Below are 9,512 nucleotides of genomic sequence, written 5' to 3'. Positions count from 1 at the left end.
CTTTAAAAGGCCCCAGGTGGCCAAGAGCAAGCGTCAGAGCATCGCCCGCCCAGCCGCCAGGTACAGAGCTCCTTCCCGCTTGGGGTTTTCTTTCTGGGGCTGAAGCTGGCCTGGCCGGGGTGGCGGCCACCTGCTGGGCCTGGGGAGAGAGGCTGCTCAGCTGGGCCCCGGGGCCCGGGCCTCCCTGCCCTGGGCTCAGCGGCTCCTCCCGTTTCCCCAGGGGGCTGCGCACGCGCGATGAGGCGGTTCCTGAGGCCCGGACACGACCCTGCCAGGGAGCGGCTCAAGCGGGACCTCTTCCAGTTTAACAAGGTAAGGGAAGCCAGGGGCCGGCCAGGTGGTGATGGTGGCACTGAGGTAGCACCCTCGGGGGTGGGGGGGCACCCATACCTGGATTAAGGTACTTACTTGGCACTGCCCACCAGGGCTCACAGGAATGTGACTTTGGAACTGGGGGCTGGTTAGAGGGCTTTCCTGGGAAAGGGCTGTAGGGCCCAGGAGTGGGCACTCCCCGTCCACGCCTCCCGCTGGCTGTGTGACCTCTGCAAATCACTCCACCTCTTCCAGCCTCCGTTTCTCCCCCTTTAAAGTGGGTCTAGGGGAGTTCCCATTATAGCTCAATGGGTTAAGAACCCGACTAGGATCCATGAGGATGTGGGTTCAATCCCTGGCCTCGCTCAGTGGGTTCAGGATCCGGCATTGCTGTGAGCTGTGGTGTAGGTTTTAGATGCTCGGATCCCATGTGGCTGTGGCTGTGGTGTAGACTGGCAGCTGCAGCTGCAATTCGACCCCTAGCCCAGGAACTGCCATATGCCACAGGTACGGCCCTTAAAAAAGACAATAAATAAATAAAATAGGGATTAAACAACCCACCCTGCCTCCGCCACCTCACGGGGTTATTGAGGAGGCTTAGGGCTGAGAGAGATGAAAGGACGTTGAACGCTGCAAAGTGTACCAGGGTTGAGATGCCAGTTTCCTTGGAGCCCCGGGGCCCCAGGCCTTGGCTCTTCCCTCCCTCCTCAAATTGCCCCCAAAGGAAAACAGTTTTCTTTGCAGGCAGAACACATGGGTTCCTCTGCAGGCTCTTGGCCTGGGTGAGTTGGGGGAGGCGCCTGGGAGAAGGTGCTGGGCTTGGCATTTGACTACTCCTACCCCACACCTGCTCCTAAGGCCCCCGAAGGGAGTGTCCTTTGTACCCAAGATCGCAGGGGTGGATGGTCCCAGAAACTCCCCAGAGCTTCCCCACGGGGGCTGGGCCCTGAGAAGGCCAGGGCCGACCTCTGAAGGGGAAGGAACCCATCGTGGTTTATTAGCTCCGAGGCCACCTAGCAATCTGCAGCCGGTTGGGGTAATTAGCCCCTCTCTGCTTTGATCTGGGCCCATGGCCTCCACGCCTGCACGTCCTATGCGTCCCTCTACCCTGAGGGTGGGCTGCAGGAAGGGGAGGCTTTTGCCCTCCAGAGTCCCAGGGCTCCTCCAGGCCATGCGGAGGGGTGGGGTTCAAATCTAGCTTAGACGCTTAGAAGCTGGGTGACCTTGTGCCTGTCACCCAGGCTCGTTATGAGGATCGCATGGGGTTAGATCATTTTGGTGCTAAGCACGGTGCTCCCAGAATGTTAGGTGCTATTTTCAGGGGCTGCCTGCCTCCCAGGGAGAGAGAGCCCCCAGGGGCTTGTTCCCAGCGGCTGAGGGTGCCCTGCCATTTTCCTCTGATTTTCCAGACCTCTGGGGTCTGGGCTTCCCTCGATGGTTTCCCTTCCTCTGGCAGAAGGGAGCTGTGGGCAGGGCTTCGGGTTCTCGGGATATGAGGGTGCATACATTATGAATGGGGGATGTCGGGGCTCCTGGGGGCCTGCCATTCTCACTCCTAAGGGAGCAGCCTATGGGTGCTGGGTGTGGGTCTTGGAACCGCAGCACCTCCCCTCCCCCGCCCCGGGGCCTGGGTGACCCCTGTTGCCTTCTGTTGCCCCAGCGCTCGCATGGCCCCAAGGACTTCCTTCCCGACGGCTCGGCGGCCCAGGCTGAGCGGCTGCGCTTGTGCCGCGAGGAGCTCTGGCAGCTGCTGGCGGAGGAGCGCGTGGAGCGCCTGTGAGCGGGCCGGGCCGGGGGCGGAGCCGGGCGGACGGACCGGGTCGACTAAGCCCGCAGATTGAGACGGCCCCCTCCCCACTCCTTGCCAGGGGCAGTTTGGTGGCCGCCGAGTGGAGACCGGAAGAAGGCTTCGTGGAGCTGAAGTCTCCTGCGGTGAGCCGTGGGCCTTTGAGACAGGGAGCCCGCCTTCTCTGCCCTCCCGGCTCCTTTGTGACATTTGCTCTGGGTCCCACGCAGGGTAAATTCTGGCAGACTATGGGCTTCTCAGAGCAGGGACGGCAGCGGCTTCACCCGGAAGAGGCCTTGTATCTGCTGGAGTGTGTGAGTGGGGCCCTGGGAGCGTGGCAAAGGGCTTGGGACCAAGGAACGGAGAGGCCATGTATTTATTGGAAGAAAAGTATATCATCTGAGCATTCCGGGAGCTTGTAACCTGATTTCCAGAGCAGGAGACAAGAGTACTACGCGGGGAGCTGGGATTCCAGCCTAATTCTGAGTGCTGCCTCCCTCCCCGACCCCCTGTCTTCCTGGTTGGCCATATTCTCGCTGCAATGGGGGGGGGAGTATAGCAAGCCAGGAAGTCGCCCCATTGGCTGTGCCACTGCGGGGAGGATTCACAAGCCAGGCTGTTGGCCCCACTTCCAGGGTTCCATCCAGCTCTTCCACGAAGACCTGCCACTGTCTATCCAGGAGGCCTACCAGCTGCTGCTGACTGAGGACACTGTGACTTTCCTGCAGTACCAGGTATCTGTCATCCTCTCCCCGGAGAGGAGCCACCCACCTACTCAGCTAACAAGTGCTTATGAGTACTGACAAGGGGCTAGGCACAGGGCCATGTGCTGAGGCTACCAGGCAGTCCAGAGCTCGGTGGCTAAAGTGCTTCCATTCCCGCGGTGGCATTTGGGTCATAGATTAGCAAGCAAGCAAATGGATGATTGAGTTCACAGGTGAGAGCCAGAAAGAAGGGGAGGAGGGGGAGCCCAAGGCTAGAGACATAAATGTGGGCATCATAACCGCACGGATGGTATTGCCAACCTCACTGGGCTGTGTGGAGGTGTGGCCCGAGACCCGGACACTCCAGCATGAGGTCAGGGGAAGATGGGGGACCCAAGGAGAAAAAGCAGGCGAGGGAGCATCACAGAAGCCGAGAGAAGGTCTTCCAAGGAGGAAGTGGTAGGCCATGTGGAGGTTACTGAGAGATCAAGCAAGATGGGGACATTCCTGCCTGCACCTCCCTGACAGGGACACAGGGACACATCCAGAGGCCAGTCCCCGGCCCTCCCCCTTTCTGTGGGGTGGGAGGCAGATGTCCTCCACCTTCTGCTGTCTTCCTACCTGCGCGATAGGTAGGAGCTCACTCACCACAGCTTTGGTATCAAAATATTCTGGGCTGTATTTTTTTTCCTGGTATCTATCAGCTATCAGATTTGGGGATTTAAGTCAAGAAACTCTGAAAGTGGAGTTCCCTTGTGGCTCCGTGGGTTAAGAATCCAACATTGTCACTGCTGTGGCTTGGGTCACTGCCATGGCATGGGTTCATTCCCTGGCCTGGGAACTTCTGCATGCTGTGGATGTGGCCAAAAGGGGGGGGGGATAAAAACCGCTAAATGTCTTTTATGCCCAGAGTAAGGTAAGTGAGTGATAGGAATTCAGAGACTGAGACCTTGTTTTGGCGGCAGGGGGAGAGTGTGTGTGTGTGTGTTTATAATGAGGTATGGTCCAGCTCGTCCCAGGGTTTGGAATATGGGGGTGCAAGGAAAGTTTCTGTCTGGAGAAAGTGTTTTCAGAAGTGGACCTCTGACCTCTCCTTTTTTCCTTTTGAGGTCTTCAGCCACCTGAAGAGACTGGGCTATGTGGTTCGACGATTCCAACCCAGGTAAATCCCTGTCGCATTTCCCCTCGAGTTTGTCCTGGTCCTAGGACCTGGCTGACTAGCTCCAAAGTGGAAAGCGGTCTCTCTACCTGGAATCCTTGGCGGGAACTGCAACTCCCTGAACGCGGGCTGGGGGCTTCTGCTGGACGTGTTCTCCCGAGGGCCATGTTGGGACAAATCTTGGTCATTTGAGCGTATCGTGAGCTATCAGATTGGGCCCCTTCTTCAGCCCGTCCACTCCACAGATAGCATTTGAGCACCTCTGGCTCACTGTGCGTGCCAGAGCAATGCCTGGCACTTAGTAGGTGTGCAGGTGCACTTAACGAGTGAGACTATGAACGAAGGACCAGGTGAGGAATTAACAGTCGAGGAGGACTTCACATTCCGTTTGCTGGGTTGGGTGTTCTTTCCTTCTGGGGCCTCTGCCGATTGTCACCTTAGTCACCCCAGCGTCGCTGAGAGCCACAGAGACTTTCGGACTCGGAGGGGAAACTGGTACAGCCGTTGCAGCTTCACAGGGCGTCACAGACCCTCTAGAACAGGCATCTCCTTTAATTCCTGGAAGTGGAACATGTCTAAGGAAACAGTCATGGATAGATGTGTGGAAGTTCACCTGTGAGAACATTCATCTATTCGGTCATTCACGCAACAATGTTTATTGACTATTTACTGGGGGCCAGGCCCTGTGCTCATGGTCGAGGAATAGCTGAGAGCAAAGTCAGTGACCCCACCGAACTTGGATTTAACGGGGAACTTACACAAAATCGCATCGCTTTGCAAATCAGTGGTCTTGGAACATCCTATAAATCCAACGCGGAACGCGTGGTCACACAGATTAGAGTTTATCCCATGGAGCAGCTCTATGTCATGGACCTTTCTGTAGGGATAAAAATGTTCTGTGTGAATGTTGTCTCATTCGTGTGGCTTCTGTAACCAGGAGACTGAGTTTTTTAATTTTTTTTCTTGTCTTTTTAGGGCCATACCTGTGGCAGGTGGAGGTTCCCAGGCTAGGGGTCAAAACGGAGCTGTAGCTGCGCCGGCCTATGCCACAGCCACACCAGTGCAGGATCTGAGCTGCATCTGTGATCCTACACCATAGCTCACAGCAACGCCGGATCGTTAACCCACTGAGTGAGGCCAGGGATTAAACCCCGGCCTCATGGATACCAGTCGGGTTTGTTCACCACTGAGCCACAAGGGGAACTCCTAGTTTTGTTTAACTTGAATGGATTTATTTAACTTAAGTCGCCCTTTGTGTCTAGGGGTACCATATTGGACAGTGCAGCCTTACAGCCATAAGAAAAAAATCACTGCAGGGAAGAATGGTTTAATGATAAAGGGCTATGTCCATAATATGCTATCGAGTGTAAGAAAAGGCCACACAGCAGTGTGTTAGTGCAGTATCATCTTTGACAGAAAAAATCTACGGAAAGACAGTGTGTGTCTGTGTGTGTGTGTGTAAGAAACAAAATACTACAGTAGTACCCGTGGGTTTTATTTTCATTTCTCTATGTTTCTAAGTTTTCTAGTCCTCTTACCAGATTAGTCCTTTATTGCTGGCTCTGCAGGAGCCCTGGTTCCAGGGAACCTCTGCTCAGAGGTGCCGTTGGTGAGACGTAGAGGCCCTGGTGGCTGCCCCCGTGTTCCCCGTGCGCAGGTCTGCCCAGGGCCTTAGCCCTTGGCTGTGGCTCTGACCCTGACCCACTTTCTCGGGGCCAGTCCCTCACGCTTTGCACTGGGAGCCCCAGGCTGAGGAGTGGGTCTGTGGCCCACCCCATTCTCACCCCACAGCTCCGTCCTGTCCCCTTACGAGAGGCAGCTGAACTTGGACGGCCAGCACCTGGAGGATCGGCACGGCAAGAGGAAGAGGAGGAGCTCCAGCTCTCGGTAATGCTCCCCATGTGGCCACCACCCAGGGCGAGCCGGTGACGGAGTGCTGGTGTTGGGGACCTTGGAGAATGCCTGGGCTTAAGAGCGGGGCTCGGGCGGCTCCTGCCCAGGCTCAGGGAGGCAGCAGGGCACGTGTGGGTCACGTGCACCTCAGCCATCAGGAGCAGATGTGCTGCATTTCCTCCCCACGTCCCTCAGGTCCATTAATAAGAAGCCCAAGGCCCTGGAGAACCCCCTGCAGGGGGTGGATGGGACACCCGAGAGCCTGGCAACCTCCAGCCCACCTCCCCGAAACCAGAACAGCCGATGCCCAGAGGAGAAACCCCAGGAGTCAAGCCCTGTAAAGGGCCCAGAGGGCCCGGCTGGGGTCCCTGGAGCCCTGCCCTGGTCTGCCCAGGGAGGGGGTGGTGCGTGCAGCCAGGAGAGTGGCAAAGTAGAGAACGGGGTCCAGGGGCCGTGTAAGCCACGCTGGAACTTTGAGCAAATCTCCTTCCCCAACATGGCTTCAGACGGCCGCCACACCCTCCTGCTTGCCCCCGCGCCAGAGCTGCTCCCGGCCAATGCTGGGCGGGGGGAGACGGACGCCGAGCCCTGGTGCCAGAAGCTCAACCAGCGGAAGGAGAAGCTCTCCAGGCGGGAACGGGAGCAGCAGGCAGAGGCCCAGCACTTCCGGGAGGACGTGAACTCAGATCCCGAGGTGCAGCGCTGCTCCAGCTGGCAGGAGTACAAGCAGCTGCTGCAGAGGCGGCACCTGCAGAAGACCCAGAGCCGCCCCCCACACCTCTGGGACCAGGCTGTCACCCCCTTGCTGAGTCCTGGTCAAGCAGACTCCCCAGGTACCCCCTCGCCCTGCCGTAGGCCGCTGGCCACTGAGGAATCGCGAGCCCTTGAGAGGGGCTCCGATTGACCTCGGCGGATGGGGGAGGAGAGAGCTGTTGGGGGAGTGGAACCCACAGGATGGTCCGTCCTGGGGAGCAGCGAAGAGCCCCGGGCGGGAGGGTTTAGAAAGGGTAAATCAGTGGCCAGGGAGGGGTGAGGAGAAACGAAAACTGCAACCTCGTCCTTAAGGTCATATAAACAAGATGCATGTGGACAGCCCTGCCACCAGCCGGCTGTGGCCCCTGTTCTCCCTCTGTTAGAAGGGAACAGGGAGCTGATACGTTGGCCAAATAAAAGGAAGCTTTCCTGTATGCCCTGCACTTAAGAGTAGGAACTAGTAAGGCAGGAATGGTATTATCAGATTCAAAACTACTTTTAATCCTTGGGGGAACATGGTGAGTTGTAAGTAACTAGAGTAGGGTTGCCAGGGCAGTTACATTTGAATTTCAGATAAACAACTATTTTTTAGTATAAATATGTTCCAAATGTTGGATGGGACATACTTAATACTAAAACAGCAACTACTGAAAAAAAACCCTGCAGAATTCCATGGTGGCTTAGCAGGTTAAGGATCCAGCATTGAGTTCCCATCATGGCTCAGCGGCAACAAACCCGACTAGGATCCATGAGGAGGCGGGTTTGATCCCTGGCCTCAGTGGGTTAAGGATCCAGCATTGCCTTGAGCTGTGGCGGATCCAGCATTGCCACTGCTGTGGCACAGGGTTCGATACCTGGCGGGGAACTTCCACGTGCTGCGGGCATGGCCATAAATAAATAATCTGCTAAATCTGGCCACCCTAAACTAGATGGCAGGTTCAGAAATGTCAGGGAAGTCTGGGTGGATGACTCCCCTCACCCACGCCTTAACTTTCACCATCTTTGTAGCCACAGCCCTTCAGCTTATCTCTGTGCTGCAGACAACACACCTTGCCGATGGAGGGGCCCGGTGAGTTTCCAGGTAGTGCCCGACTCCACAGTACTTTGGCTGCCAAGAGTCGGCAGCTGGGATGGGACTCCTGAAGTTGGGCGTGAGCTGGGGGAGCATTCCAGGGACCCTCTACCCTGGCTAACGTTCACGTGTGTCCAGGGGAGAGGGAGGAGTGACAGACAGTCATCCCCGGGGTTCCAAGATAAGGTAGCTGAGGCTCCTCGGTGCCCCTGGGTGGGATGGGTTGGGGGGGGCTGTTCCCTGGACCTGAGGGAAGGAAAGGGTGGTGTGGAAAGAAAAGGTGGGGGAGGAGAGCCCCTGTTTCCTAAGGTTTCTCATGGTTCTCAGGCTGCTCGAAAAGTCTGGAGGCTTGGAGATCAGCTTTGATGTCTACCAGGCTGACGCTGTGGCCACGTTCCGAAAGAATAACCCCGGCAAGCCCTACGTTCGGATGTGCATTAGTGGGTACGAAAGACCAGTGAGCACTGCTCCCAGGCTGCCGCCAGTTCTCTTGTAAACCAGGTGGACCTCCTCTCGGTGCTCCTGGCTAGTTGTTAGTCCCCGAGAAGAACCAGGGGTCCGGAGTGAGGCCTCAGAGCCGACGAGCGCTATGGGCACCCAAACTTCCCAGTCCTCAGCTCTCATTCCTGGCATTTTCGAGTCGTCTCTCCTGTGCCACTTTAGTCCCAGGCTCAACTCAGCAGAAGGGATGTGAATCAGAGGGATTTTCAGGCCAAGAGTCCCCTTACCCAACCAGGGCTCTGAATCTTAGCAGAGTCATGCAGTCTGCAGACAGGAGAGCCCAGTGGCCAGACCTCTTGCACCCCAACTCCTGTGTGAGAGCCTCCCTTCCCTGGGAGCTTCAGAGGGCTGGATTCTTTTTTTTGGGGGGGGGTCTTTTTGCCTTTTCTAGGGCCGCACCCACGGCATATTGAGGTTCCCAGCTAGGGGTCTAATCGGAGCTGTAGCTGCCAGCCTACACCAGAGCCACAGCAACGCCGGATCCTTAACCCACTGGAGCAAAGCCATGGATCGAACCGCAACCTCATGATTCCTAGTCAGATTCATTACCCACTGGGCGCCCATGGGAACTCTGAGGGCTGGATTCTCAAATCTTATGGGCAGCCTCTGTTCAGGTCTCAGTCTCACCCGTTGATTCTTGCAGATTTATGAGCCAGTCCCCAGACCTCTGCACCCTCAAGCGGTTGTCCTACCAGAGCGGGGATGTTCCTCTGATCTTTGCCCTGGTGGACCACGGAGACACATCTCCTTCTACAGCGTCAGGGACTTCACGCTGCCCCAAGGATGTGGAACACTGACCACGCAGCTCTGGCAGGGCCTGGGGGTCTGCTTTGGGGGACCTGGACTGTCTACTCTCAGGGACCATCTCAGTTGCCTCCTACAACCCAGACTCTGATCTGTAGCTTCAGGGGCTAGTCTGGGCCTTGGCCCTGGGTGTCTGGCGCTTTCAGGAGAGCAAAGCCTTGCCCCCTGCCTGGCTGCTGCAGCGCTTCCAAGCCCCACGTCTGAGAGTGCTGCTTTGCAGTGATCCCCTGCAAAACTCAGGACTAGATTTCAGAGACCCAGCGAGGTGGGGCAGAAGAGAGGACTCTGTGCCTTTAATTGAGAGGGTGCCTGCTTCATGCGATAAAGCCAAAGCCATTAAAAAAAAAAAAAAAATCCCCTTTTCTGCTGTGACTGAGTATACTGGATGAGGCCTCCCTATCCCACCATCCCACTGGCCGAGGATGGGGCCCCAGGGCCCTCACCCCTGCTTTGTCCACCCACAGAGAGCGCTGCTTTCTTGGGGGCAAGAGCTAAGAGGGCAGGAATGCGACCCCTCGCCTGAGGGAA

The 9,512-nt window shown here is 56.9% G+C and overlaps 1 long non-coding RNA gene and 1 pseudogene across 1 annotated transcript; both read left to right on the top strand.

The window, feature by feature from the left end:
* Nucleotides 1-242: 242 nt before the first annotated feature.
* LOC125114996 (tRNA-splicing endonuclease subunit Sen54-like) lies at nucleotides 243-9,188 on the top strand (annotated as a pseudogene).
* On the top strand, nucleotides 6,678-8,090 carry LOC125114172 (uncharacterized). The gene is made up of 3 exons (XR_007131720.1): nucleotides 6,678-6,687; nucleotides 7,616-7,688; nucleotides 8,007-8,090. It is a non-coding gene; the product is annotated as an uncharacterized LOC125114172 (long non-coding RNA).
* Nucleotides 9,189-9,512: the final 324 nt, after the last annotated feature.

Source organism: Phacochoerus africanus, chromosome 14 (genome assembly GCF_016906955.1).
Source record: "Phacochoerus africanus isolate WHEZ1 chromosome 14, ROS_Pafr_v1, whole genome shotgun sequence".
In the NCBI taxonomy this organism is placed as follows: domain Eukaryota; kingdom Metazoa; phylum Chordata; class Mammalia; order Artiodactyla; family Suidae; genus Phacochoerus; species Phacochoerus africanus.
Note: the sequence above shows the minus strand (reverse complement) of the source record. Positions and strands in the feature narration are given on the sequence as shown.